Source organism: Ascaphus truei, chromosome 1 (assembly GCF_040206685.1).
Source record: "Ascaphus truei isolate aAscTru1 chromosome 1, aAscTru1.hap1, whole genome shotgun sequence".
In the NCBI taxonomy this organism is placed as follows: Eukaryota; Metazoa; Chordata; class Amphibia; order Anura; family Ascaphidae; genus Ascaphus; species Ascaphus truei.
The window spans coordinates 537,138,082-537,165,476 of record NC_134483.1 but is presented as its reverse complement, the minus strand read 5'-3'; the positions used below and the strand labels follow the sequence as shown (position 1 = coordinate 537,165,476).

Sequence of the window (27,395 nt, the reverse complement as noted above, 5' to 3'; positions counted from 1 at the left end):
TGTCAGGGTGCTGGGTGGGTGCAGGCTGGGCTCAGTCTCTCACACAGTGTAAGGGTGCTGGGTGGGTGCAGGCTGGGCTCAGTCTCTCTCACTGTGTCAGGGTGCTGGGTCCGTGCAGGCTGGGCTCAGTCTCTCACACAGTGTCAGGGTGCTGGGTGGGTGCAGGCTGGGCTCAGTCTCTCACACCGTGTCAGGGTGCTGGGTTGGTGCAGGCTGGGCTCAGTCTCTCACACTGTGTCAGGGTGCTGGGTGGGTGCAGGCTGAGCTCAGTCTCTCACACAGTGTCAGGGTGCTGGGTCCGTGCAGGCTGGGCTCAGTCTCTCACACAGTGTCAGGGTGCTGGGTTGGTGCAGGCTGGGCTCAGTCTCTCACACCGTGTCAGGGTGCTGGGTCAGTGCAGGCTGGGCTCAGTCTCTCACACCGTGTCAGGGTGCTGGGTCCGTGCAGGCTGGGCTCAGTCTCTCACACCGTGTCAGGGTGCTGGGTCCACGCAGGCTGGGCTCAGTCTCTTATACCGTGTCAGGGTGCTGGGTCTACGCAGGCTGGGCTCAGTCTCTCACACCGTGTCAGGGTGCTGGGTGGGTGCAGGCTGGGCTCAGTCTCTCACACTGTGTCAGGGTTCTGGGTGGGTGCAGGCTGGGCTCAGTCTCTCACACGTGTCAGGGTGCTGGGTCCGTGCAGGCTGGGCTCAGTCTCTCACACCGTGTCAGGGTGCTGGGTGGGTGCAGGCTGGGCTCAGTCTCTCACACCGTGTCAGGGTGCTGGGTGGGTGCAGGCTGGGCTCAGTCTCTCACACCGTGTCAGGGTGCTGGGTGGGTGCAGGCTGGGCTCAGTCTCTCACACCGTGTCAGGGTGCTGGGTGGGTGCAGGCTGGGCTCAGTCTCTCACACCGTGTCAGGGTGCTGGGTGGGTGCAGGCTGGGCTCAGTCTCTCACACTGTGTCAGGGTGCTGGGTCCGTGCAGGCTGGGCTCAGTCTCTCACACTGTGTCAGGGTGCTGGGTGGGTGCAGGCTGGGCTCAGTCTCTCACACCGTGTCAGGGTGCTGGGTCCGTGCAGGCTGGGCTCAGTCTCTCACACGTGTCAGGGTGCTGGGTGGGTGCAGGCTGGGCTCAGTCTCTCACACTGTGTCAGGGTGCTGGGTCCGTGCAGGCTGTGCTCAGTCTCTCACACGTGTCAGGGTGCTGGGTGGGTGCAGGCTGGGCTCAGTCTCTCACACAGTGTAAGGGTGCTGGGTGGGTGCAGGCTGGGCTCAGTCTCTCACACTGTGTCAGGGTGCTGGGTCCGTGCAGGCTGGGCTCAGTCTCTCACACAGTGTCAGGGTGCTGGGTGGGTGCAGGCTGGGCTCAGTCTCTCACACCGTGTCAGGGTGCTGGGTTGGTGCAGGCTGGGCTCAGTCTCTCACACTGTGTCAGGGTGCTGGGTGGGTGCAGGCTGAGCTCAGTCTCTCACACAGTGTCAGGGTGCTGGGTCCGTGCAGGCTGGGCTCAGTCTCTCACACAGTGTCAGGGTGCTGGGTTGGTGCAGGCTGGGCTCAGTCTCTCACACCGTGTCAGGGTGCTGGGTGGGTGCAGGCTGGGCTCAGTCTCTCACACCGTGTCAGGGTACTGGGTCAGTGCTGGCTGGGCTCAGTCTCTCACACCGTGTCCGGGTGCTGGGTGCAGGCTGGGCTCAGTCTCTCACACTGTGTCAGGGTGCTGGGTGGGTGCAGGCTGGGCTCAGTCTCTCACACTGTGTCAGGGTGCTGGGTGGGTGCAGGCTGGGCTCAGTCTCTCACACCGTGTCAGGGTGCTGGGTCCACGCAGGCTGGGCTCAGTCTCTCACACAGTGTCAGGGTGCTGGGTGGGTGCAGGCTGGGCTCAGTCTCTCACACTGTGTCAGGGTGCTGGGTCCGTGCAGGCTGGGCTCAGTCTCTCACACTGTGTCAGGGTGCTGGGTCAGTGCAGGCTGGGCTCAGTCTCTCAGACCGTGTCAGGGTGCTGGGTCCGTGCAGGCTGGGCTCAGTCTCTCACACAGTGTCAGGGTGCTGGGTGGGTGCAGGCTGGGCTCAGTCTCTCACACCGTGTCAGGGTGCTGGGTGGGTGCAGGCTGGGCTCAGTCTCTCACACCGTGTCAGGGTGCTGGGTGGGTGCAGGCTGGGCTCAGTCTCTCACACCGTGTCAGGGTGCTGGGTCTGTACAGGCTGGGCTCAGTCTCTCACACCGTGTCAGGGTGCTGGGTCCGTGCAGGCTGGGCTCAGTCTCTCACACTGTGTCAGGGTGCTGGGTCCGTGCAGGCTGGGTTCAGTCTTTCATACCGTGTCAGGGTGCTGGGTCCACGCAGGCTGGGCTCAGTCTCTCACACTGTGTCAGGGTGCTGGGTCCATGCAGGCTGGGCTCAGTCTCTCACACTGTGTCAGGGTGCTGGGTCCGTGCAGGCTGGGCTCAGTCTCTCACACTGTGTCAGGGTGCTGGGTCCGTGCAGGCTGGTCTCAGTCTCTCACACCGTGTCAGGGTGCTGGGTCCATGCAGGCTGGGCCCCAGTCTCTCACACTGTGTCAGGGTGCTGGGTGGGTGCAGGCTGGGCTCAGTCTCTCATACCTTGTCAGGGTGCTGGGTCCATGCAGGCTGGGCTCAGTCTCTCACACCGTGTCAGGGTGCTGGGTGGGTGCAGGCTGGGCTCAGTCTCTCACACCGTGTCAGGGTGCTGGGTCTGTGCAGGCTGGGCTCAGTCTCTCACACCGTGTCAGGGTGCTGGGTGGGTGCAGGCTGGGCTCAGTCTCTCACACCGTGTCAGGGTGCTGGGTCTGTGCAGGCTGGGCTCAGTCTCTCACACCGTGTCAGGGTGCTGGGTGGGTGCAGGCTGGGCTCAGTCTCTCACACCGTGTCAGGGTGCCGGGTCCGTGCAGGCTGGGCTCAGTCTCTCACACCGTGTCAGGGTGCTGGGTCCGTGCAGGCTGGGTTCAGTCTTTCATACCGTGTCAGGGTGCTGGGTCCACGCAGGCTGGGCTCAGCCTCTCACACCGTGTCAGGGTGCTGGGTGGGTGCAAGCTGGGCTCAGTCTCTCACACCGTGTCAGGGTGCTGGGTGGGTGCAGGCTGTGCTCAGTCTCTCACACTGTGTCAGGGTGCTGGGTCCGTGCAGGCTGGGCTCAGTCTCTCACACCGTGTCAGGGTGCTGGGTCAGTGCAGGCTGGGCTCAGTCTCTCACACCGTGTCAGGGTGCTGGGTCCGTGCAGGCTGGGCTCAGTCTCTCACACCGTGTCAGGGTGCTGGGTCGGTGCAGGCTGGGCTCAGTCTCTCACACTGTGTCAGGGTGCTGGGTGGGTGCAGGCTGGGCTCAGTCTCTCACACTGTGTCAGGGTGCTGGGTCCGTGCAGGCTGGGCTCAGTCTCTCACACAGTGTCAGGGTGCTGGGTTGGTGCAGGCTGGGCTCAGTCTCTCACACAGTGTCAGGGTGCTGGGTGGGTGCAGGATGGGCTCAGTCTCTCACACTGTGACAGGGTGCTGGGTTGGTGCAGGCTGGGCTCAGTCTCTCACACTGTGTCAGGGTGCTGGGTCAGTGCAGGCTGGGCTCAGTCTCTCACACCGTGTCCGGGTGCTGGGTGCAGGCTGGGCTTAGTCTCTCACACTGTGTCAGGGTGCTGGGTGGGTGCAGGCTGGGCTCAGTCTCTCACACTGTGTCAGGGTGCTGGGTCCATGCAGGCTGGGCTCAGTCTCTCACACTGTGTCAGGGTGCTGGGTTGGTGCAGGCTGGGCTCAGTCTCTCACACCGTGTCAGGGTGCTGGGTGGGTGCAGGCTGGGCTCAGTCTCTCACACCGTGTCAGGGTGCTGGGTGGGTGCAGGCTGGGCTCAGTCTCTCACACCGTGTCAGGGTGCTGGGTCAGTGCAGGCTGGGCTCAGTCTCTCACACCGTGTCAGGGTGCTGGGTCCGTGCAGGCTGGGCTCAGTCTCTCACACCGTGTCAGGGTGCTGGGTCCACGCAGGCTGGGCTCAGTCTCTTATACCGTGTCAGGGTGCTTGGTCTACGCAGGCTGGGCTCAGTCTCTCACACCGTGTCAGGGTGCTGGGTGGGTGCAGGCTGGGCTCAGTCTCTCACACTGTGTCAGGGTTCTGGGTGGGTGCAGGCTGGGCTCAGTCTCTCACACGTGTCAGGGTACTGGGTCCGTGCAGGCTGGGCTCAGTCTCTCACACCGTGTCAGGGTGCTGGGTGGGTGCAGGCTGGGCTCAGTCTCTCACACCGTGTCAGGGTGCTGGGTGGGTGCAGGCTGGGCTCAGTCTCTCACACCGTGTCAGGGTGCTGGGTGGGTGCAGGCTGGGCTCAGTCTCTCACACCGTGTCAGGGTGCTGGGTGGGTGCAGGCTGGGCTCAGTCTCTCACACCGTGTCAGGGTGCTGGGTGGGTGCAGGCTGGGCTCAGTCTCTCACACTGTGTCAGGGTGCTGGGTCCGTGCAGGCTGGGCTCAGTCTCTCACACTGTGTCAGGGTGCTGGGTGGGTGCAGGCTGGGCTCAGTCTCTCACACCGTGTCAGGGTGCTGGGTCCGTGCAGGCTGGGCTCAGTCTCTCACACGTGTCAGGGTGCTGGGGGGGTGCAGGCTGGGCTCAGTCTCTCACACTGTGTCAGGGTGCTGGGTCCGTGCAGGCTGTGCTCAGTCTCTCACACGTGTCAGGGTGCTGGGTGGGTGCAGGCTGGGCTCAGTCTCTCACACAGTGTAAGGGTGCTGGGTGGGTGCAGGCTGGGCTCAGTCTCTCACACTGTGTCAGGGTGCTGGGTCCGTGCAGGCTGGGCTCAGTCTCTCACACAGTGTCAGGGTGCTGGGTGGGTGCAGGCTGGGCTCAGTCTCTCACACCGTGTCAGGGTGCTGGGTTGGTGCAGGCTGGGCTCAGTCTCTCACACTGTGTCAGGGTGCTGGGTGGGTGCAGGCTGAGCTCAGTCTCTCACACAGTGTCAGGGTGCTGGGTCCGTGCAGGCTGGGCTCAGTCTCTCACACAGTGTCAGGGTGCTGGGTTGGTGCAGGCTGGGCTCAGTCTCTCACACAGTGTCAGGGTGCTGGGTGGGTGCAGGCTGGGCTCAGTCTCTCACACCGTGTCAGGGTACTGGGTCAGTGCTGGCTGGGCTCAGTCTCTCACACCGTGTCCGGGTGCTGGGTGCAGGCTGGGCTCAGTCTCTCACACTGTGTCAGGGTGCTGGGTGGGTGCAGGCTGGGCTCAGTCTCTCACACTGTGTCAGGGTGCTGGGTGGGTGCAGGCTGGGCTCAGTCTCTCACACCGTGTCAGGGTGCTGGGTCCACGCAGGCTGGGCTCAGTCTCTCACACAGTGTCAGGGTGCTGGGTGGGTGCAGGCTGGGCTCAGTCTCTCACACTGTGTCAGGGTGCTGGGTCCGTGCAGGCTGGGCTCAGTCTCTCACACTGTGTCAGGGTGCTGGGTCAGTGCAGGCTGGGCTCAGTCTCTCAGACCGTGTCAGGGTGCTGGGTCCGTGCAGGCTGGGCTCAGTCTCTCACACAGTGTCAGGGTGCTGGGTGGGTGCAGGCTGGGCTCAGTCTCTCACACCGTGTCAGGGTGCTGGGTGGGTGCAGGCTGGGCTCAGTCTCTCACACCGTGTCAGGGTGCTGGGTGGGTGCAGGCTGGGCTCAGTCTCTCACACCGTGTCAGGGTGCTGGGTCTGTACAGGCTGGGCTCAGTCTCTCACACCGTGTCAGGGTGCTGGGTCCGTGCAGGCTGGGCTCAGTCTCTCACACTGTGTCAGGGTGCTGGGTCCGTGCAGGCTGGGTTCAGTCTTTCATACCGTGTCAGGGTGCTGGGTCCGTGCAGGCTGGGCTCAGTCTCTCACACTGTGTCAGGGTGCTGGGTCCATGCAGGCTGGGCTCAGTCTCTCACACTGTGTCAGGGTGCTGGGTCCGTGCAGGCTGGGCTCAGTCTCTCACACTGTGTCAGGGTGCTGGGTCCGTGCAGGCTGGGCTCAGTCTCTCACACCGTGTCAGGGTGCTGGGTCCATGCAGGCTGGGCCCCAGTCTCTCACACTGTGTCAGGGTGCTGGGTGGGTGCAGGCTGGGCTCAGTCTCTCATACCTTGTCAGGGTGCTGGGTCCATGCAGGCTGGGCTCAGTCTCTCACACCGTGTCAGGGTGCTGGGTGGGTGCAGGCTGGGCTCAGTCTCTCACACCGTGTCAGGGTGCTGGGTGGGTGCAGGCTGGGCTCAGTCTATCACACCGTGTCAGGGTGCTGGGTGGGTGCAGGCTGGGCTCAGTCTCTCACATTGTGTCAGGGTGCTGTGTCAGTGCAGGCTGGGCTCAGTCTCTCACACCGTGTCAGGGTGCTGTGTGGGTGCAGGCTGGGCTCAGTCTCTCACACCGTGTCAGGGTGCTGGGTGGGTGCAGGCTGGGCTCAGTCTCTCACACCGTGTCAGGGTGCTGGGTCAGTGCAGGCTGGGCTCAGTCTTTCACACCGTGTCAGGGTGCTGGGTCCACGCAGGCTGGGCTCAGTCTCTTATACCGTGTCAGGGTGCTGGGTCTACGCAGGCTGGGCTCAGTCTCTCACACCGTGTCAGGGTGCTGGGTGGGTGCAGGCTGGGCTCAGTCTCTCACACGTGTCAGGGTGCTGGGTGAGTGCAGGCTGGGCTCAGTCTCTCATACCTTGTCAGGGTGCTGGGTGAGTGCAGTCTGGGCTCAGTCTCTCATACCTTGTCAGGGTGCTGGGTCCATGCAGGCTGGGCTCAGTCTCTCACACCGTGTCAGGGTGCTGGGTGGGTGCAGGCTGGGCTCAGTCTCTCACACGTGTCAGGGTGCTGGGTGAGTGCAGGCTGGGCTCAGTCTCTCATACCTTGTCAGGGTGCTGGGTGAGTGCAGGCTGGGCTCAGTCTCTCATACCTTGTCAGGGTGCTGGGTCCATGCAGGCTGGGCTCAGTCTCTCACACTGTGTCAGGGTGCTGGGTCTGTACAGGCTGGGCTCAGTCTCTCACATCGTGTCAGGGTGCTGGGTGGGTGCAGGCTGGGCTCAGTCTCTCACACCGTGTCAGGGTGCTGGGTGAGTGCAGGCTGGGCTCAGTCTCTCATACCTTGTCAGGGTGCTGGGTCCATGCAGGCTGGGCTCAGTCTCTCACACCGTGTCAGGGTGCTGGGTCCATGCAGGCTGGGCTCAGTCTCTCACACCGTGTCAGGGTGCTGGGTGGGTACAGGCTGGGCTCAGTCTCTCACACTGTGTCAGGGTGCTGGGTGGGTGCAGGCTGGGCTCAGTCTCTCACACCGTGTCAGGGTGCTTGTTCCGTGCAGGCTGGGCTCAGTCTCTCACACGTGTCAGGGTGCTGGGTGGGTGCAGGCTGGGCTCAGTCTCTCACACTGTGTCAGGGTGCTGGGTCCGTGCAGGCTGTGCTCAGTCTCTCACACGTGTCAGGGTGCTGGGTGGGTGCAGGCTGGGCTCAGTCTCTCACACCGTGTCAGGGTGCTGGGTCAGTGCAGGCTGGGCTCAGTCTCTCACACCGTGTCAGGGTGCTGGGTGGGTGCAGGCTGGGCTCAGTCTCTCACACCGTGTCAGGGTGCTGGGTGGGTGCAGGCTGGGCTCAGTCTCTCACACCGTGTCAGGGTGCTGGGTCCGTGCAGGCTGGGCTCAGTCTCTCACACCGTGTCAGGGTGCTGGGTCAGTGCAGGCTGGGCTCAGTCTCTCACACAGTGTCAGGGTGCTGGGTCCGTGCAGGCTGGGCTCAGTCTCTCACACCGTGTCAGGGTGCCGGGTCCGTGCAGGCTGGGTTCAGTCTTTCATACCGTGTCAGGGTGCTGGGTCCACGCAGGCTGGGCTCAGTCTCTCACACCGTGTCAGGGTGCTGGGTGGGTGCAGGCTGGGCTCAGTCTCTCACACCGTGTCAGGGTGCTGGGTCCGTGCAGGCTGGGCTCAGTCTCTCATACCTTGTCAGGGTGCTGGGTGGGTGCAGGCTGGGCTCAGTCTCTCACACCGTGTCAGGGTGCTGGGTCCGTGCAGGCGGGGCTCAGTCTTTCATACCGTGTCAGGGTGCTGGGTCCACGCAGGCTGGGCTCAGTCTCTCACACCGTGTCAGGGTGCTGGGTGGGTGCAGGCTGGGCTCAGTCTCTCACACCGTGTCAGGGTGCTGGGTGGGTGCAGGCTGGGCTCAGTCTCTCACACGTGTCAGGGTGCTGGGTCTGTACAGGCTTGGGTCAGTCTCTCACACCGTGTCAGGGTGCTGGGTGAGTGCAGGCTGGGCTCAGTCTCTCACACTGTGTCACAGTGCTGGGTCCGTGCAGGCTGGGCTCAGTCTCTCACACCGTGTCAGGGTGCTGGTCCACGCAGGCTGGGCTCAGTCTCTCACACCGTGTCAGGGTGCTGGTCCACGCAGGCTGGGCTCAGTCTCTCATACCTTGTCAGGGTGCTGGGTCCACGCAGGCTGGGTGTAGCTATACTGATGGAATATTAATGTGCGCCAGGAACTTTTATACTAAACACAGGAGCTCTATTACCAGTCGTTGATAATACTCTTCATTCTTAGACACACGTCTCTCTACTTACATTTTCTGATATATTTACAGTGTTTGTACTATTTGCTTCCTCCCTAGGTTCCCTCATCTTAATACACTAGGGAGGTACTGAGGCTTGTTTCTCTTCGGGTTAGCTAAATCGCCCTTGTAGGCTTTGGCCGTCATTTTACTCGTTCGGGTTCAATATCCCGGTACTGTACCCTGACTCCCACCCCTGGGCAGACTTGGTCTGAGTTAACTACGGACCTTCCGATTGGGCTGGTCTGACTATGCCCTAAAGTTCCTCTCTGGGAAAGCCCTTTTGGGCATAGGCGTTCTCGTATCTGATTAACTGGGTTGATCACGTCCATTGCTAGGAACACTATCTGGGTAGGGCACATTCCCTAACTATTAAACAATAAACGGGGAAAGATCAACATATCTATACACGGGAACATATTTACCATCTGACCTGTTCATCTGCGCCTGGCAAGAATCTAGTTCTGTCCACGTGATGCAGTACTGCAGTTGTCCACCAGGCCTAAGACTAAGAAGAACACTACAAATCCCAGAGGCATTGCATCGCAGGATCCTCCCACTTCCTGGCTAACCCTATTTAAAGGTCAGGAAGACCTGTGCTCCTGGTTGCAATTTTATTCCTGAACAGTTCACGTCTACTGCTGTAACCTGTCCATGTCCTAGCCCTGTCCCTGTTTCCATGTCCCTGTTGCCCAGTCCTGTTTATGTTAGCTTGCCTATTATCCCGTTAGCCCAGAATTGCTTGTATCTGCCCTAATTAAACCCTGTTTATCTATAATTTTCCATCCTGAGTTCTCCCCAGGGTTTTCAGATTTACATTCTTAACAGTGAGGCTCCCCCAACTGTCCCTCCTTGTAACGTATTTGTAGAACCTTCGGACAGACTATACTGTATATACCCAAGCTTGTGACGTTACTGGCCACCGAGCATACAGTGAGTGCGTTCTCTTTTGTGCCTGCTCACTCTATACCATCCGAGGGGAGAGGGGGCGTTACTCTGCATGAGCCCACACAGTTAACCCATTAAAGCCATTAACCCCTTACACTAACTAGTATTCCCTGGGGGGCGGGGAGGGGAGGGTGACGTATGTACAAATATACTGACATGCCCTGATATGCTGCTAAAATGGTAAGTCTGTGCACATTTGATTTCATACTATTTGGGTAGTTGACTAATTATTTGAGACTTTCAACAGAAAATGCAGTAGGTGGCGCCACAGATCATCACTTATAGCAAACTATACGCTGCAATGTTTCACCTTTCCGTTACACCTGGATCTGTAATAAACAGAAATATGTTAGCACTAGCTGAAAGGCATTGCTCAGGAATTCTAGGAAACCAAACAATACTAACTAATAATAAATTGGTAATTCAAAATTTTCACTTTTTTAACGCGAAATCCCCCGTTAAAACAACAACTCCACCCATAATAGTTGCATTGCCTCCGAGGTCCTGAAGTGTTCGATCGAAAGCCTCTAATGCTGCGTGTTTGTGGGACATTGTACTTTCGTCCCAAACAACGATCTCGCACCCACAAACTTTGGTCGCTCCTGTATTTTTACTAATGTTGCAAATTGGATTTTAAGAGTGATCAAGATTAAGTGGTAGCTTGAGTGTTGTGTGATGGGATCATGCTATTTGTGATGTAGTTGCTGATGTCATCAGTGATGTCATTGCTGATTTCATCAGTGATATCATTTGTAAATTGGATCCAAACATTCCAAAAACTTGCTTGTAGATCTCAGGAACCATCATGCAAAAGTAGGTTCTGATATCTTAAAATGCATAGCAAACAGACAAACAACTTTACAACATACAGTATATAGAAGAAGTTACCCTATTCCATCTCAACACTTTTCATGCAGCTCTGTTTTTAATTTTTTTTTTTTTTTAACTTGAATGTATAATCATTCATTCTCTATTTTAAGCAACACATTTAGTTAATTTCTATCATTGACAGGGGAGTCAGACCGGGCAATTATTTTGTAAGCCCAACATGCAATGGTTATCTCTTCTCTTTATAGCTGTTTACCCTTAATGCCTTCAATGAATGCTCTTTTACCCACTGTACAAATTCAGTAACACGCACTGATACATATACAGACAGGTCTACCGACAGGAAGGGACAACGGTCTCGTGCCTGGCAAAGGAGGTGACAAGGCTAACCGCAGATGTCTGGTCCTGACTTCCTTAATCCGGGCTCCTCCTCCCAACTGGTTAGGTCATGGTCCTCCGGCTCAACAACGCTCCCCAATGATACCTCTCCCTCTCTCGTTTAGTAGCTGTGCTCCCTACTTGGGATCCCTGCAAGGGCCCAGTTCTCCTGGAAAACCTGTAGATGGGCCTATATACAAACACAGGTGCACGGCCTATATTAACATACATTAACACACTGATACACTGATACTGACACTGAACACAGTCTAAAAACAACATAGATGTATGTATACAATGATATTCAGAAATGTGCATACAGTATGTACACTCACACATACAAAGATACACATAGACACACATACGTATATATTGTTGCATACTGTTGAAATTGAAAGCCTTTGTCTTCTTGCTTATGTAGACTCCTTTTGGGACTACAGTACTATTTCAACAGCCTTAATGGATTAACTGTGTGGTATCACTCAGGTTACAACATGTAATGTAGGATGACTGTGCAGAAGGAATTGTCACTCCCATGTATGTTTTTTGATCAGTGATGTCACCATAGTGAGATAAAAGGATGTATATAGCTCCACCCAATGTTCTAGAAGCAGGTTACTCTGAGTTCTGGGAGAGGGCTTCACTGTGAGTCCTGTAAATATGTTTACGTGTATAGTTAAGCAGATTAAGAGTGTCCTGGACCTGTTTTTATTTTCAGTTAAGGAATGTGCCCTATATAGTTAACGTCTATAGTAATGGTCTCAGATTGTTCTTATGCTGGAGAAGAGTAACTATGCTTTTAGCAGGAGTACTTAGAGTAGTAACCCCGGAGCATAATCGGATTGGCCCCACCAGAAGGTCCTAAGTGAACTTCTGATCCAATATGCATGGACAAGGTATGCAGTACACAGTAAGGGGATACAGATCCCAGAGAGCAGAGTGTATTCCCAATGGGGGCCCACTTGAGATGGGGCATTTTTGACGCTATGCAGGAGATTGCAAATCTAACCAATCCAAAAAGAAACAACCATAACTACCTCCCCAGCGTAGGACTGAGAGATACCAGGGGAAGAAGCACAGAGCAACTTTATGATTTGCCACCAGTTAACATGTCTAGTGGGAAGTCTCTCCTTGTATGGCGAGCCTTATAACCTAATATTGAATACAGCTCTTTTTGTTCAATACAGTACTATAAAAGTTCCTGGCGCCCCTCCTTTTTCTATCGGTATATACACTACCAACTTACACCTACCCATCACCTTGAACAGGTATGAGAGACTGAGCACTTCCATGTATATAGTCAATCTGGGTAAGGAGGGTTAGACTTATATTGGTGCTACACTCCTAATATAAATATTGACAACAGTTAAAGACCACTGGCCTGACTGATCCCACGCAGCTTTGCTAGTAGCTTTTTAGATTTTTGATAACTATTTAAACTTATTTCAATTTCCTCTGATAGGAAATAGTTTTCTGCCTAATACCTGTGTACTGTATGCTCATTCACATGTCTTAGACAGGTCTGCAACCCTGCCTTTCACCATTATCACCCAGCACACAGTGCTTCCACTGCAGCAAGGGATTCTGGGAAATGACATGCAAATGACATGCCACCTTTTGCATATATATATGGCAATGGATTGACTGGGGGAAGCGGCAGAATGTCGGCGCGTTTCCCATTGGTCAATTTATATATCCTGCCCACAGGGCTTGGCACTCCCTCTTATCTGATGTTAGCCAAACGACGAGCCCCTATTCCTATTGGCTAGTGGGAGGGAATTCCCACGCTCTGATTGGTCTCTCCTCCTTCCTCCTTGCTGAACATAGCTCAGCGAAGTGCATGTAAGGAGGAAGCCGACTCAGAGAACCAGACCATCCAGTGACTTGTGTCGATGAAGCTAGGGTAGGATTTTCAAAGTTGCTCTGTCCCGAATAGCAGAGCAACCGGCTTTGTTTTGAAGCTAGGAAAGTCTGCCCTGCAGAGACTGTCCGGGATCAGGACCAAGTCCTGAGAATTGAACGTAGCGGTCTCGGCTAGGAACTGACGCCCGGGTGTATATCCTGGTCAGGGTAAGCTCACCGAAGCAGACGCCCTGCCCCTATTTGAGCCTAGATTTCACCCCCAGACCCCCAGTAAGTGTGTTTTTATCTATATTTTGTGTAATTCTTTGTGTTGTACCCGGGTTTACCCGAATAAACTGCATTTTGTTTTTACTACCTTGTTTTGCCTAGTGAGCGTGGGCCTAGTGAGCGTCGGCGGCGGATGCGGCAGCAAGCGCGTGGGCGGCGGATGTAGCAGCAAGAGCGAGGACAGTGGATGCGGCAGCAAGCGCGTGGGCGGCAGCGAGCGTGGCGGATGCGGCTGGAAGCGCTGGCCTGGTGCTGAGACCGGGTGGTGGCCGGGCGCAGTCAGTTGCACAGTGCGCTCGTGTGAGTCAAGTACTGTGAAGGAGAGGACAGCGGGGGCGGAGCCCACACCCCGGCGGCCCGGCAGAGGCAGATCCCAGAGAGGTCTGCGTCCTGCCTTGAAATAAGGTAAGGACAACATTTGGAGAAGGGGGGGGGAGGGGAATAAGATCATCATCTTATGGGGTGGGGGATAATATGTTGATGATTATGGGGGCCAGCCTGTGGAGATGAGATCATGATGATGGGGGGCCAGGAGGAGATCAGATGAGGATGGGGAGAGGTAGGGGTATTTTTATATGTATTTGGGAGGTGGGGGTATTTTTATATGTATTTGGGGAGCGTGGGGGTATTTTGTATATGTATTCGGTGGGGTTCGCATCTTTTACCATTGTGTCCATTATTTTTGGACAAGCCACCTGGCAACCCTAGTTACATGGTGCAAATATTATAATGAGATGTATCACATTCTGCGTCTGCCCCAGTTTGCACCTTTGGGAGAGTCAGTAGGAGGAGTTGGGGGGGAGTTACTTGGCACACAGATTATAATGAGATCTATCACATTCTGCGTCTCTGCCCCAGCTTGCGCCTTGGGGAGAGTCAGTAGGAGGAGTTGGGGGGAGTTACATGGTGCACAGATTATAATGAGATGTATCACATTCTGCGTCTCTGCCCCAGCATGCACCTTGGGGAGAGTCAGTAGGAGGAGTTGGGGGGAGTTACATGGGGCACAGATTATAATCAGATGTATCACATTCTGCGTCTCTGTCCCAGCTTGCACCTTGGGGAGAGTCAGTAGGAGGAGTTGGGGAGGAGTTACATGGTGCACAGATTATAATGAGATGTATCACATTCTGCGTCTCTGTCCCAGCTTGCACCTTGGGGAGAGTCAGTAGGAGGAGTTGGGGGGAGTTACATGGTGCACAGATTATAATGAGATGTATCACATTCTGCGTCTCTGCCCCAGCTTGCACCTTGGGGAGAGTCAGTAGGAGGAGTTGGGGAGGAGTTACATGGTGCACAGATTATAATGAGATGTATCACATTCTGTGTCTCTGTCCCAGCTTGCCCCTTGGGGAGAGTCAGTAGGAGGAGTTGGGGAGGAGTTACATGGGGCACAGATTATATAATGAGATGTATCACATTCTGCGTCTCTGTCCCAGCTTGCCCCTTGGGGAGAGTCAGTAGGAGGAGTTGGGGAGAGTCAGTATGAGGGGTTAGGGAGGAGTTACATGGTGCGCAGATTATAATGAGATGTTGCAAACTCTGTCTCAGCTCATCACTTTTGTATCTTGTATTTGCATCCCAAAAATCCGCCAGGTCTGAGTGGGACCTTTCGCCACAGCCACCGCCGTTCAGCACCATGGACAGTTAACGCCATCTGTTTCACCCCTAAGGGAAGTGATTAGCGTTGGCATTAGGGGTTAAATGTAGGGGTTTTAGGGTAAGGAGTTAAGATTAAGCTTTTTAGGGCAAAGGTTTCGATTATTGGTTTTAGGATAAAGATTAGCATTAGGGGTTTAGGGTAAAGATTAGCGTTAGGGGTTTAGGGTAAAGATTAGCGTTAGGGGTTTTAGGGTAAAGATTAGCATTAGGGGTTTAGGGTAAAGATTAGCGTTAGGGGTTTTAGGGTAAAGATTAGCATTAGGGGTTTTAGGGTAAAGATTAGCGTTAGGGGTATTAGGGTAAGGATTAGTGTTAGCGGTTTTAGGGTAATGATTAGTGTTAGCGGTTTTAGGGTAAAGATTAGCATTAGGGGTATTAGGGTTAGGAGTTGAGATTAAGCTTTTTAGGGCAAAGGTTTCGATTATTGGTTTTAGGGTAAAGATTAGCATTAGGGGTTTAGGCTAAAGATTAGCGTTAGGGGTTTAGGGTAAAGATTAGCGTTAGGGGTTTTAGGGTAAAGATTAGCATTAGGGGTTTAGGGTAAAGATTAGCGTTAGGGGTTTTAGGGTAAAGATTAGCAGTAGGGGTTTTAGGGTAAAGATTAGCGTTAGGGGTATTAGGGTAAGGATTAGTGTTAGCGGTTTTAGGGTAATGATTAGTGTTAGCGGTTTTAGGGTAAAGATTAGCATTAGGGGTATTAGGGTAAAGATTAGCGTTAGGGGTTTTAGGGTAAAGATTAGCGTTAGGGGTTTTAGGGTAAAGATTAGCGTTAGGGGTATTAGGGCTAGGATTAGTGTTGGGTGTTTAGGGTAAAGATTAGTGTTAGCGGTTTTAGGGTAAAGATTAGCATTAGGGGCATTAGGGTAAAGATTAGCGTTAGGGGTATTAGGGTAAGGATTAGTGTTAGCGGTTTTAGGGTAATGATTAGTGTTAGCGGTTTTAGGGTAAAGATTAGCATTAGGGGTATTAGGGTAAGGATTAGTGTTGGGTGTTTAGGGTAAAGATTAGTGTTAGGGGTTTTAGGGTAAAGATTAGCGTTAGGGGTTTAGGGTACAGATTAATTTTGGGGGTTTTAGGGTAAGGATTAGCGTTGGGGTGTTTAGTGTACAGATTAGCGTAAGGGGTTTTAGGGTAAGGATTAGCGTTGGGGGTTTAAGGTAAAGATTAGCGTTGGGGGTTTAGGGTAAAGATTAGTGTTAGAGGTTATAGGGTAAAGATTAGCGTTATGGGTTTTAGGTTAAAGATTAGCGTTAGGGGTTTTAGGGTAAGGGTTTCGATGATTGGTTTTAGGGTAAAGATTAGTGTTGGCATTGGGGGTTTTAGGGTAAGTGGGTAATGGGTTAGGGTAAGGAGTTAAGGTTGTGGGGGTTTAGGTTGGGGGTTAATGGGTTAGGGTAAGGAGTTAAGGTTGGGGGCGTTAGGTAAGGGGGTAATGGGTTAGGGTAAAGAGTTAAGGTTGGGGGGTTTAGGTAAGGGGGTAATGGGTTAAGGTAAGGAGTTAAGGTTGGGGGGGGGGTTAGGTAAGGGGGTAATGAGTTAGGGTAAGGAGTTAAGGTTGCAGGGGTTTAGGTTAGGGGGTTAATGGGTTAGGGTAAGAAGTTAAGGTTAGCTTTTTTTTAAGGTTAGGGGGTTACGCTATACATTTGCTTGGCAGCGAAAATGACCGGTGGCTAATCAGCGACGGCGGCAAAACGTCCTAGACCAACAGAGTCCAGCAACAAATCTGTCCCAGCCATATAATACTTGTTTAAATGAATGAAGTTGCCATTGATATGTAAGAAAGCGTTACAGCGCACAGAAAGCCTGGTCATTACCTCTCTGAAGGTAACGCAGCATTTCTCTGCATATGTTTGTTTCCGTAAACAGAACTGGTAAATATTAAGGTCGAAGTAAAAGAAGGGGGGGATTGACTATGTCCGTCTGTCTCTTCTCTGCATTCGTCTTTATTGCTTACATGAACCTCTGGCTTCAGTCTGCTGTAAGTAGGGCACTGTGTGTGTGTGTGTTACACTTTCATTAGATACTTGTGCACTCTGATGTGGGTAAATGAAAGAGGAGCCATGGAGAGGATTTAAGGATCACGTTATGGGTCACGGAGTTTCTGAGTCTCAGTAGGACTCGGGTTCTCCAATCACTGCCCAGCAGCAGGAACGCACTGAAGGACATAATCCCTCTGTCCATAAGTCTTTTGACTTCAGTACTAATTGCTTTGATATCCATTATTACTTGCACTGCACTAGTTTCAGATAAATATGTTGTTTCCAGCACACTGGAAGGGATATATACTCTATTACAGCTCTAGGGATTAGTTCATCCATTACAAATAAACATGAAGGCGTGTGCATGTATATCTTTGTACAGTATGTATATCTTTATTTGTATAGCACCATCCTTGTACATAGCGCGTCGCATCAGTAACATGCGTGACATAATAATATATCATATAGTAGGAATAAGCGCTTCAGACATAAAAGTTATATTAGGAAAAGGAGTCCCTGTCCCAAAGAGCTTACAATCTATGTAGAGGGAAAGAGTATTGCTATCCATTTTCTGTCACCCAGCCATTCTCCTTAGAGATCATGTAACTTGCAGCAACCCCAACCCTCAGATCCTTGCCTGGTCTGCCATAATGTGCTTACTTGGTGCTTATCCCCAGTGTCTTCTAACTTATCCAACAGTACAGTCACTTTGAGATCCATTGCTGTCTCCCTGTGGCAATGTTTAACTCAAGGTTTCTCCCAATTTCTCCTACCATAAAAGATTAGAAGCTCTTCAGGGCAAAGATAAATCTCCTGGAAATGGATAGATTGGTCCTACTCCTTGCAGCAAGAGGTTACTATAATGATGATATTAGGAGAACAATAGGGTAGCTTATGCTGGTTTCAGGATTGCTGTTGTGATGAGGACAGGCAACAGTGATGACCCCTGAGCATCTGCTGTGTATGCAGAAGAAGTTTCAGAATGTCAAGGGGAGCATGTATTCTGAAGAGTGTTTCCAAGGGCTTCCACTATCAGAAAATATTCAATACCTTTGCACTAACACTCCTCAAACATGTCTGCCAATGGTGACGTTTGTCTGAAGGCATCATATTTTATGGGTGAATGTATTTCGAGAAGGAGGCGGTCCCCGGAGCTGAAATGAATACGGTCCAGCTCTGGAGATCTCCTGCTTCCCACCCCAAAATGCCTCTGCTGCCGCCCAACTTCTCTTATGACCTTTTCCTTTGGTCTCTTTACGTGAACCTACCTCTCCTGCTCACTCTGCAGGACACTTCCTTGACCTTGTTTTCTCTCAATTCTTGACTTGCTGATTCGGATGGTTGTGCTCGAGAACAGCGCAATCCCTCATCTGCCTCCAGTACTAAGCGAAGAAGTCGATGCTTCACCGCACATACACTGATCTCTCCGACTTCAGGGTTGACCAACGCATCTTTTTATAGCAGAAAACTGTGATGGGATACACAAGCCACACCATTTTGGGGGGTACGACCCCCTTCGTCAGGTGGAAGAGGTGTCCCTTCCAAAGTGTAGTACTGAAAAAATAAATACTAAAACACAATAAGATGACTCATCCTACTCATTATGCACCCTGTGACATCAGAATTATGTCATTCTTAATTATCATAAGTAATTAGCTAATATATTAATAGTCAATATAAAGATATAAAAAAGTATGAGACAGCTATATATCGCATGGAAAGCTGTTATATGCCCCACAATCACAACCTCTAGAGCAGTGGTGCGCAAAGTGAGGGGAGCGCCACCCAGGGGGAGCGCAAGATATTTCTGGGGGGCCGCGGCAGTTGCCGAGGCCCCGCGCTCTTCCCCAAGGCATTTTAATTAAATGTCGGGGGATCGGGGGGGCCTCTGCAACATCAACTTACCTTGACTCTGCAGGCGTCAGGTCTCGTCTCCATGGCAACGCGGCATCACATGACGCCGAGGGGTCACGTGACATGACATCACATGACCCCACAGCAACATTTGACGCCGCATAGAGGTAAGGGGGGAGGGGAGCACCAGAAGAGGCAAGGCAGGGGGGAACAGCAGCAAAAGTTTGCGCTCCCCTGCTCTAGAGTATGATCAATAACATCTTAATCATAAACGACATAGAAAAATACAAACACATTTCATATGTATTAATTACTAGAAACAATTACACAAGCGCCTCGCTGATATTTGCCATTAAGATGTAATCATTTAAAAAGCTCAGGCAACAAAGATATATAAAACACTAAAGTCTGGATACATCAAGCTCCGATAAGCTGAAAATGCTGTATTTTTGGCCAAATAAATGCATTAATTTTGTGATGCAGAACACCAACGTTTCACCGCAAAAAATAACGCATTTGTTACCATCAGGGCCGGCATCAAAATGACTAAATGCTGCAAATTTAGTTCCGACATTCATCTGAACCGCGGTAACTGCACTGCCTACCCACCCTGGCTACCTTAGTGCCATGCAGTGCTTTGCTAACCAGAGATGAGTGACTGTCGGAATCCGATTCGCGTATTTTCCCGGCTTTTCAGAACAAATGTGATCTGCGCTCCGAAATCCGAAGTCAGAATCCAGCAACTTCACCCCACGTGGATTCTTTCAAATGTGTCCGTGGGGCTCGGACTTTTTAAAGAATCCAAAGTCTGATTTAAATCCAGTCACCGGAACGGTTTTTTTAATGTGGAATTCAATGTAGATTTCAATTTAAATACACCGCTGTTATGTATACTCCTCCCCCTATTATAATAGTCGGATTCAGTTTGCAAATTCAAATTCCAAATCCGTTGGCTAGATTTTAAGACTAATCTGTGGAAATCTGCTGCTGAACGAAACTGGTCAATCCACTGGCCAGTCGGATTCGGATTTTGATGGAAAATACGCCCATTTCTATTCTTAGCCGCCAAGGCAAAAACAAGGGGTCAAACCCTATAACCACCCCTCGAGGGGTGCGGGGGCTAAACACACTCTGCGGGCCAACTACCCCCATGGCCTACCCCGTCCCCTCTTGAATGGCCAATAGCTCTATTAGACAAATGTTGGTAATAGGGCTTTTGGCTTTTCCAAATAAAAAAAGTATACATTACAAATAAGAAAATAAGAAAATTGACAGAAAACCATTGATTGGCACGATAGCAACTTAGGCCCTCTCCGTGGGGAACTAGAAAACCACATTAGCAATCAATGGTAACCTGTGAATTAAATTGAGTTACTTACCCCACCCGGGATGAAGGCCGTCCTCCTCTTCAGGCCTAAAGGCCCCCCCAGAACAAATCCAATTAAAGGGCTGATGCCCAATCATAAAAAAAACCTATAAAAATTAATCCAAGGTCTGATAGCAACCCCAAAAAAGCATTCCAAATAAAATAATAATCCAGGCCCGATGGAAACCATTAAAAAATCCCAACCAAAACCATCACCAAATAATCCAGGCCCGATGGCTTATTTGTAATCCACAGGTATCCTGGTTTTCCGACGTTGGATCCTCAATTTTCCATGAAGCCCTCTATTAAGATACGAGTGGAAAAACAAGGCAAAAAACAGACAAAATAGTTTGTTATCTACAGAATAAACTTGGTTGCTCAAACGTGCTGATTGAAACAATATATTCTTAAATGACATGGTATACTTGATAAGCTAACAACATATTATTGTAATGTTAGGAACTGTTACTGTTACAAAATCTTGCTGAAACTCTTTGACGCCATAAACTGTGACTATGAGAATGATCGAAGAAAGAAAAGCGAGAAGACATCTTTAAAGCATCAAATAAGAACTACTCACCGGAGACCGCTCTTCAATCAATGGAGGATCCAAATGCTGCATGGATTGGATTTATTGTTCCTGCCTGATATTTTTTGGTTTATTTGTGTGCCCTCGGACAGGGATTCATTTTTCATGTTTTTTTTGGATTATAATTTATATCGGGCTTCATATTGTTCCACGTGACCAGGACATTTTAACTGAAGAGATATACCGGCACCCTATATGGAGGTGTGTGTGTGTGAGGAAGCAGTGTGTCCTCAGAGCTGAAATGAATGGGGATCAGCTCCGGAGACCCCCTGCTTCAAACCTGTTTTTGTTTTTAAAGGGATTTTGGAATCAGTCTGGATTAACAATCCACTCTGATTTTTTTAATGCCAAATCCATAGGTGTTTTTTGGTGAGGGGACGGATTTGGTCTAAACTACATCACTGTTAAAAACTGTACAATCCTGTAACTACTGCAAACCCCCTGCCTTGTGGTCATCTTTGACTATGCCCTCTCTTTCATTCTTCACAGTCCAGCCACTTCCACATATGGATTATATCAAGAATATGCACTTTTCTCACTGAATATGCAACCCAAATCTTGGGGGTTGATCCACAGCAGTCCGTCGTTTTGTGGCTAATAATGTGCGTTGCCGAAATTGTGAAGGAACATTATTTTTCATCTTATTAACAGGTATCCTCAAAGCTAAAATAACGTGCGTTCGTCATAGTAGCAGCGCTATTAACGGGGATTTACATGTTTCAGAGACGCATTCTCCAATACACTGCTCATGCACATTGGTTATAAGTTTTATTAGCGCACGCCATTTTGTGACGCCACGTTATTACGCATTAGCCTGACCTGTCATGACACAAGCATGTTCCAAATTCAAATAAACACTCATTACAAACTGAAAACTCAGCTATTTCATTCAAAATACACAACAGTAGAGATGGCTGAATAGGTGTCTACCTCAAGTCCTGGCACTTCTCCTGCGAGGATCCACAGCCAGAAGTTTACAGACGTGGGAAATGTTAATTAATGCGGTAGTAAATAATCACTCCAAATTATTAGGGTCTCTGCTCCAGGACCAGCACTGCTAAGAAGCAGAGGATTTGGGGAGGGGGGCCATACTTGAGCACCCCAATGCCCTGAGGAATGCCGCCCAATCTGTGGACATGCTAAAGAAACGCAGGGCGGACAGCAAGCCAAAGGTGAAGAAAAAGCTCACTGAGCAAGCTTCCCTGGCGCGGAAGACTGAAGTGAAACCACCTGTCCCATTGCACCATATGGGGAAGCGGGTCAGCTCCGTCATCGCTGCCTCCCAGGTTGTGGGACTACCTGAACCTGTAGACTCAGGGGAGGCAGAGAGACCTGGTATGTGACAATACAGTACATATGTAATATACTAGGTTGCAATCTCATGTATACATGCCACTTTAGACACAACCTTGAACATCAGAACAAACATTACTGCCATATTTTCCGTGCACTCACACATACAGGGAAGGAGTACTTAGCTAAATAACGTATGTGACATGCTTACATGTGTGCCATCATAAGAGTATAAAACATTATAGACCATGCCCTCCACTTTGCAGTAAGGAATCAATCAGTATAAAATAATCCTTTGCCTTTTTGAGGACCATATAACTGATCACTAATCACAAGAACTCTAGTTTACTCAACAGTTAGAGTCTCACTATCTCAAAGAGTTCCTGTAAAAGCTGATGAAACATCTTTTGAAAAGTATCTAACCACCCACTGTACCCAGCACTTAGCTCCTAAGATTCAACATCACCAACCGGCTCATAGTCTTTAGGTTCACTGATGAATCTTGTTGCTCTTCCTTCTGCTAACGAATACCCCAATTGCTTTCGCTATTTACCTGTGTCCCTCAAATCATCTTCCTGTCTAAATGCATTCCAGAATTCTTATGTTAGCCGTTGCAAACTTGTTATAATTAGTGACTTAAAGTACTTGTCAGGGACATATCTAGTTAGCTCTCCCTTTCTCACAGTTCACTTGCTTGCCCACGAGTGTGCTGCTGCTGCTGTCTGCTCTGGGATTCCTCTGCTGTCTTCTCTTGGTTCTCTTACAGTTTCCTGTCTTCTGCTTTGCCTGCCCGTATAGTTTCCTGTATTCTGGTTTACCTTTGCCTTTGTTTAATGTTCTATGGACTCTTCCTGCCATAGCCTGTTTCTGCCATAGACCTAGTTTATTTAATAAAGGTCCGTGCCTGTAATTCGGCTTGTTCCAGCCTGTTGTTGCGTCCCTGTGTGCCGTTCCTGTGCCTGTGGATTCCCTGTTGCTGACCCCAGCCTGTGAACCCGACTATGATACCTTGCTGCCTGCCTCTGACCTCTGCCAGTTACCCATCTAAGATACCGTGTCGCTTGCCCTGGACCCTGGATGTGACCCCAACCACGCCTTCACTTACTCCCTGCTGTTCTGGCCACTTTGGTCAATCCTGCACCTGAAATCCCCTGACAGAAAACAAAGACCATACTTGGACCTCGCCTGAACAGAATCAGCTCAGCAGCCTGTCTGCATCGGGAAAGACCCCTTCCTCTTCGTGGCGTGAAGATACGTTCTTTAGAGGTCACTGTCACGAGAGCTTGCGACAGGCTGTAATTGTACACCAAAACTATATATAAATATATATATACCTGGGTTTGAACTGGGACGAGACTTAGATATGATAAATATAATTTATTCCTTGATAAAGGTGAACACAGCAAATATGTACAACTAACAAGCAAAATATAGACACTTACGTAAAAGGAAAATGATGAAGCAGTCACAGCTGGACTGGCAGTTCATACAGCACTCTTCATAGTCATAAAGACACCCAAAAGCATGAAAAGACCTCGGGCAGGAAGACAGTGCATAGCGTTTCTCTCAGCAATCAGGTGGTATCAGGTAACCATATCAGCAAACGAAGACAAAAGATATATGGGTGGACAGCAGTTTATAAACCATTCTCCTTCTATTCTTAACCTTAAGCACAGGGGATTGGTTTACAATTACCTCCAGCCACTCACTAACGTGGGAAAGCATTCTGACCCATGCCCCCCTGCTAGTTGGCACATGCGCAGTAGAACTCTGGGGGTCTCATTTCTGAAGCCCCACATTTACGTCAGGAATGCCAGAAAGTCTACCATTTGGAGTTCTGGCAGGAAAACCTTTGTTGAAAGGTGTTAACTGGAACACTTAAGACCTGCCCTGGTTTGGGCTTCGGATAAACAGTGAGGGTGATAAAATTCTTTGAACAGCACTTAAATCCTAGACATAGCGGCGTCCCCAGGGCCATCTGCTACCTTATGGCCCAAAAGAATTTCTTCTGGGTCTTTGTCCATACCTTAAGATACACTATTAAGCATAAAACATAAACGTATTAAAATATCTGGTTCCGTTAGGTTTAGCAGGTCCAAACTTCCCAGTTCGCATTGCCAGAACTGGGACACCATATGGTCCAAAAAGCGACTTGCTACGACCTAAGAAACCGGAGTTACACAAATGCACATTAAATTATTTTAATACAAAAATCTCCATTGAAAAAAGAAATCTCAGCTTTTCACTAAATCCCCATTGAAAACAACGGGCAGCTCCGCCATAGACTTTCAATGGTAAATCGCCGCCATTGAAGTCAATGGGGGTTTTCTGCCATTGAAGTCTATGGGAAAAGTCCCGAACTTCAAGGGGGTCCATACTCCGTCGGGTTGGTCCAAGCGGGTCAAGGATGGTTCTGCAGCGATGCCGGAGCAGTGGCTACAGATACCCCAAACCCTGATCCGCTGAACCCTCCGGAACCGGAGATATGGATTCCTAAAATTCAGCATTTCTCACTTAGTCATTTTTCTGAGCCGTTTCTGCCGCCGCCGGCAAAGCCTATGGCGCGACCCGCTCTATCTGGTTCGACCCTTATCGGGGGTCCAGGATTCGGGGACCCGGTGGTGGTCGAGTGGGGGGACGCTTAGGAACTAGGGGCAAAAAGAATTTTATCCCTAGGTGCCCTAGAACAGTTTATTCCCCCGCTAATTGACGTTGAACTTGACCCAGTGATTTTAGCTCTTTTGAAGGACATTGTATCCGCTTTGCGGTTTGCGGTCTGGACGGCAGCCAACTAGGTTACCTCGAGGCATCTCCATTGAAGTCAATGAGCCCATTGACTTTCAATGGGAAACCGCCGCTCTCCCTCTCGGACGCCACCTGCTGGTCACTACAGGAAACAGGACGAAAACAGCACAAATTCCTATTGAAATGCATTGAGCCCTAATGGCGGCCAATGGGGACCTGCAAAATGGTGCCTGAAAAGGCGGGAAAACTACACAAAGAGCTATAATCATTAAAGAATTATTAACCCTTGTGCTCCCGGATGGATTCTAGTGTGTGTGTGATGCAAACACTGAGTAACCAGACATTACAATGGAACAGGGGAAAATACATTTACATGTCATAACAAGGGTTACATCACATTTCTGGACCTCAGCCCAGTTAACCCCTTGTCTCCCTGGTGCGGTCAGGGGTGGCCAAATGGGGTGTAACCCCTTTAATCCCGGGCCAAATCCCCTCCATCGTCACAGTCACTCTATATGTAATTGCTCCACGTAAGGGTTACAAACGGTTGCATGCCTCAGCTCTCATTCACATGCATGGGAGTAAAGGCCTTCTAAAGTTTAGCACCAGTTTGAGGATCAGGGCCTCTATATATTATACTGCTAAAATGTTCTATAAATAAAGACATGTTAAAAAATGCCATTTTTTGCCTTGCAAATCTATCCGAATGTGCTTACATGTACCCACGTTCTGTGTGACTGTATTTGATGATGTGATGTATTTCTTTTTCAGGGCCATCATACAGACGGAGATGCAGAGCAGGGGATGAGATGATCTTTAGATCTTTTCTACATCACCTTCCTACAAACTAAGCACTCACAGGTTACATTGTAGCCACCGGACTCCTTTTTTCCTTCTGAAGGGAAGTACCACTCTTATTAGGCTGCGCTTATAGTGCTGGCGATGTCAGGCTACGGTTGCTGGAAAAATCAAATTGAGAAGCCGTCGCACCATCACGTCGCGCTTACTATAAGCGCACGTGGCGGCGGCAATACATTTGTTTTCACGCGATGTCACCGTCGCCGGCACTATAAGCGCAGCCTTATGTGGGAACGGGCGAAGAAGGGCTAAGTGCCCGAGACGTAGCCGCCCCCTTGATTTTTGCATTGTGTTCCTTTTTTTTTTTTGTGTTGTTGCATTTTTGGCAGTGTGTAGCACCTTTTTTGCACTTTTCTTTATTGTGATATTTTTAGTATGTAGATCAGTGTGTTGTTGGTCTTCCTTGTCCCCCTTCCCCCGTCCTCCTTGGTATACCCCTCTCTGGGGGAGTATTTGTCTGGCTGGTTGCATCCTCGACAGTGCCCTGTACAGTGTGCTCTGTTTATGAAATTATTTTGCTCTCTTTGCATTAAATTGCTTTATGTTTGACCTCTATCAGTGTCACCGCGGTTTATAAGTTCTGCAGGTACTTTGTTATTTTTGTCTCTGTCTAGGGTTTAGGGAGACCCTTATACCTGGGTGCACCACGCTTTTTGTCTATATATGTAGTAGTAGTGTTGATTGACCCTAGATTCTGCAGGCAATAGATAATTTTGTGTGTATGATGACAGAGAACCACTATGAACTGCATGGTGCTGTATACTGTAGTAGCATGAGGGAGGAGGACAGTTCCAGCCCTGCGGGGCAGACAGGCCATGAGGTTTCACAGGGACAGAATGCCAGCTGGATTCATGATAAGACTAATTTGTGTACACTGAGTTAAACCCTGACAAATGTGAGCTAAATCCCCCAGCTTGCCTAAGGAAGAGCGTACTCCTTTCACCCTTCATTAGCTGTCATGTATCATATAAGCAATCAACTTATTAACCACTTTGCGGCCACGGGGGCGTTGCAGGCTTCTCTGGCAGTGAAGGGGTTATTAGCCATTACAGGCATGGTTCATGTAATGCAGAGTTACAGTTCATCTGAGATTATTTCATGATTATCAGCTCTTGTGGCTCAATCACTTTGGGGTATATGCAACTCGGTACAGTATATGCAACTCGGTACAGTATATGCAACACTGTATATACAACACTGTTTATGTAATACTGTATATGTAACAACATATACTGTATGTAACAACATATATGTAACACAGTATACAGTATGTAACAGTGTGTTTCAGAGAAAACACTAGGGTTAGGGAGTGATCACAAAACCACACCAATTGAAACAAAATAATGGGTGAATATATGGTAATCAAAAAAGTGGGTGCAAACTGTGAACTGAAAAGTGAATCAGAAAAAGGGAGGGAAGGAAAACACAACGTGGATGTGTCTCCTAAAAGAATTCACTATACTGCACTCCTACTTGATTTAAAATTTAACTTTTAATATATTTACATAAAACATATGTTACCAAATCGTCGTGTATTGTGCATTAAAAATAAATTAAATTAACAAGACCAAGCGTCCGTGTCAGTGAATGTGCGTTGGAATGGTCTCAAACAGCGAATTGTAGTTGAGATAGCAGGACACAAGACGCTAATAGTCAGGGTATAAACCCCTCTGGGGCACCTATGAGACCAGGTACATGTATATATATATATAAATATAACTAACAGACTCAGTGAATGATTGTATCTTGAAAATACAGCAGTCCTGCTTGGACTTATAAACCACAGAGCACTTAGGGATGTTAGTTAAAGGTGTATTACCATCCACTAAGTATAGAAGTGCAACTGATAGTGTGATAATGGAGGGTAAATGATTCACAGCATAGTGAAGCAATTGTTCACAGCATTTTGGTCAGTGAATCATTATATAGCACACTCCAAATGAACATGTCATGTAGAAAGCAGGAAGGTTTGCACACTGAGTGTTAGTAAAAGTAACCAAACGCGCAACGCGCAATGTTGTCAGTCTCCTACTTGGAGCTGCTTTTATGTAGTGTTCTGTAGTCTCCTGGCTCTATCTATGTAGATCTAAATTGGTTACTTTTACCAAAATGCTGTGAACTAATACTGTGTGATAATGGAGGGTAAATGATTCACAGCATAGTGAAGCAATTGTTCACAGCATTTTGGTAAAAGTAACCAATTTAGATCTACATAGATAGAGCCAGGAGACTACAGAACACTACATAAAAGCAGCTCCAAGTAGGAGACTGACAACATTGCGCGTTGC

At 50.0% G+C, this 27,395-nt stretch overlaps 2 long non-coding RNA genes across 3 annotated transcripts in view; one reads left to right on the top strand and one right to left on the bottom strand.

The window, feature by feature from the left end:
* Positions 1 to 25,149, top strand: part of LOC142467341 (uncharacterized) — a 55,393-nt gene extending 30,244 nt beyond the window's left edge. The window contains exons 2-3 of the long non-coding RNA XR_012788369.1: positions 12,864 to 13,166; positions 25,021 to 25,149. This is a non-coding gene — a long non-coding RNA (uncharacterized LOC142467341). The remainder of the gene's footprint in view (positions 1 to 12,863; positions 13,167 to 25,020) is intronic.
* The window catches only part of LOC142467334 (uncharacterized), a 124,138-nt gene that overhangs the window by 53,343 nt on the left and 43,400 nt on the right, over positions 1 to 27,395 (bottom strand). The window contains exons 2-3 of one of the 2 annotated variants that reach the window (XR_012788368.1): positions 19,636 to 19,924; positions 17,671 to 17,870 (exon numbers count right to left, since the gene is read on the bottom strand). This is a non-coding gene — a long non-coding RNA (uncharacterized LOC142467334). Of the gene's footprint in view, positions 1 to 16,271; positions 17,871 to 19,635; positions 19,925 to 27,395 lie in introns of those variants that run through there. The other variant, XR_012788367.1, reaches the window with a different exon arrangement.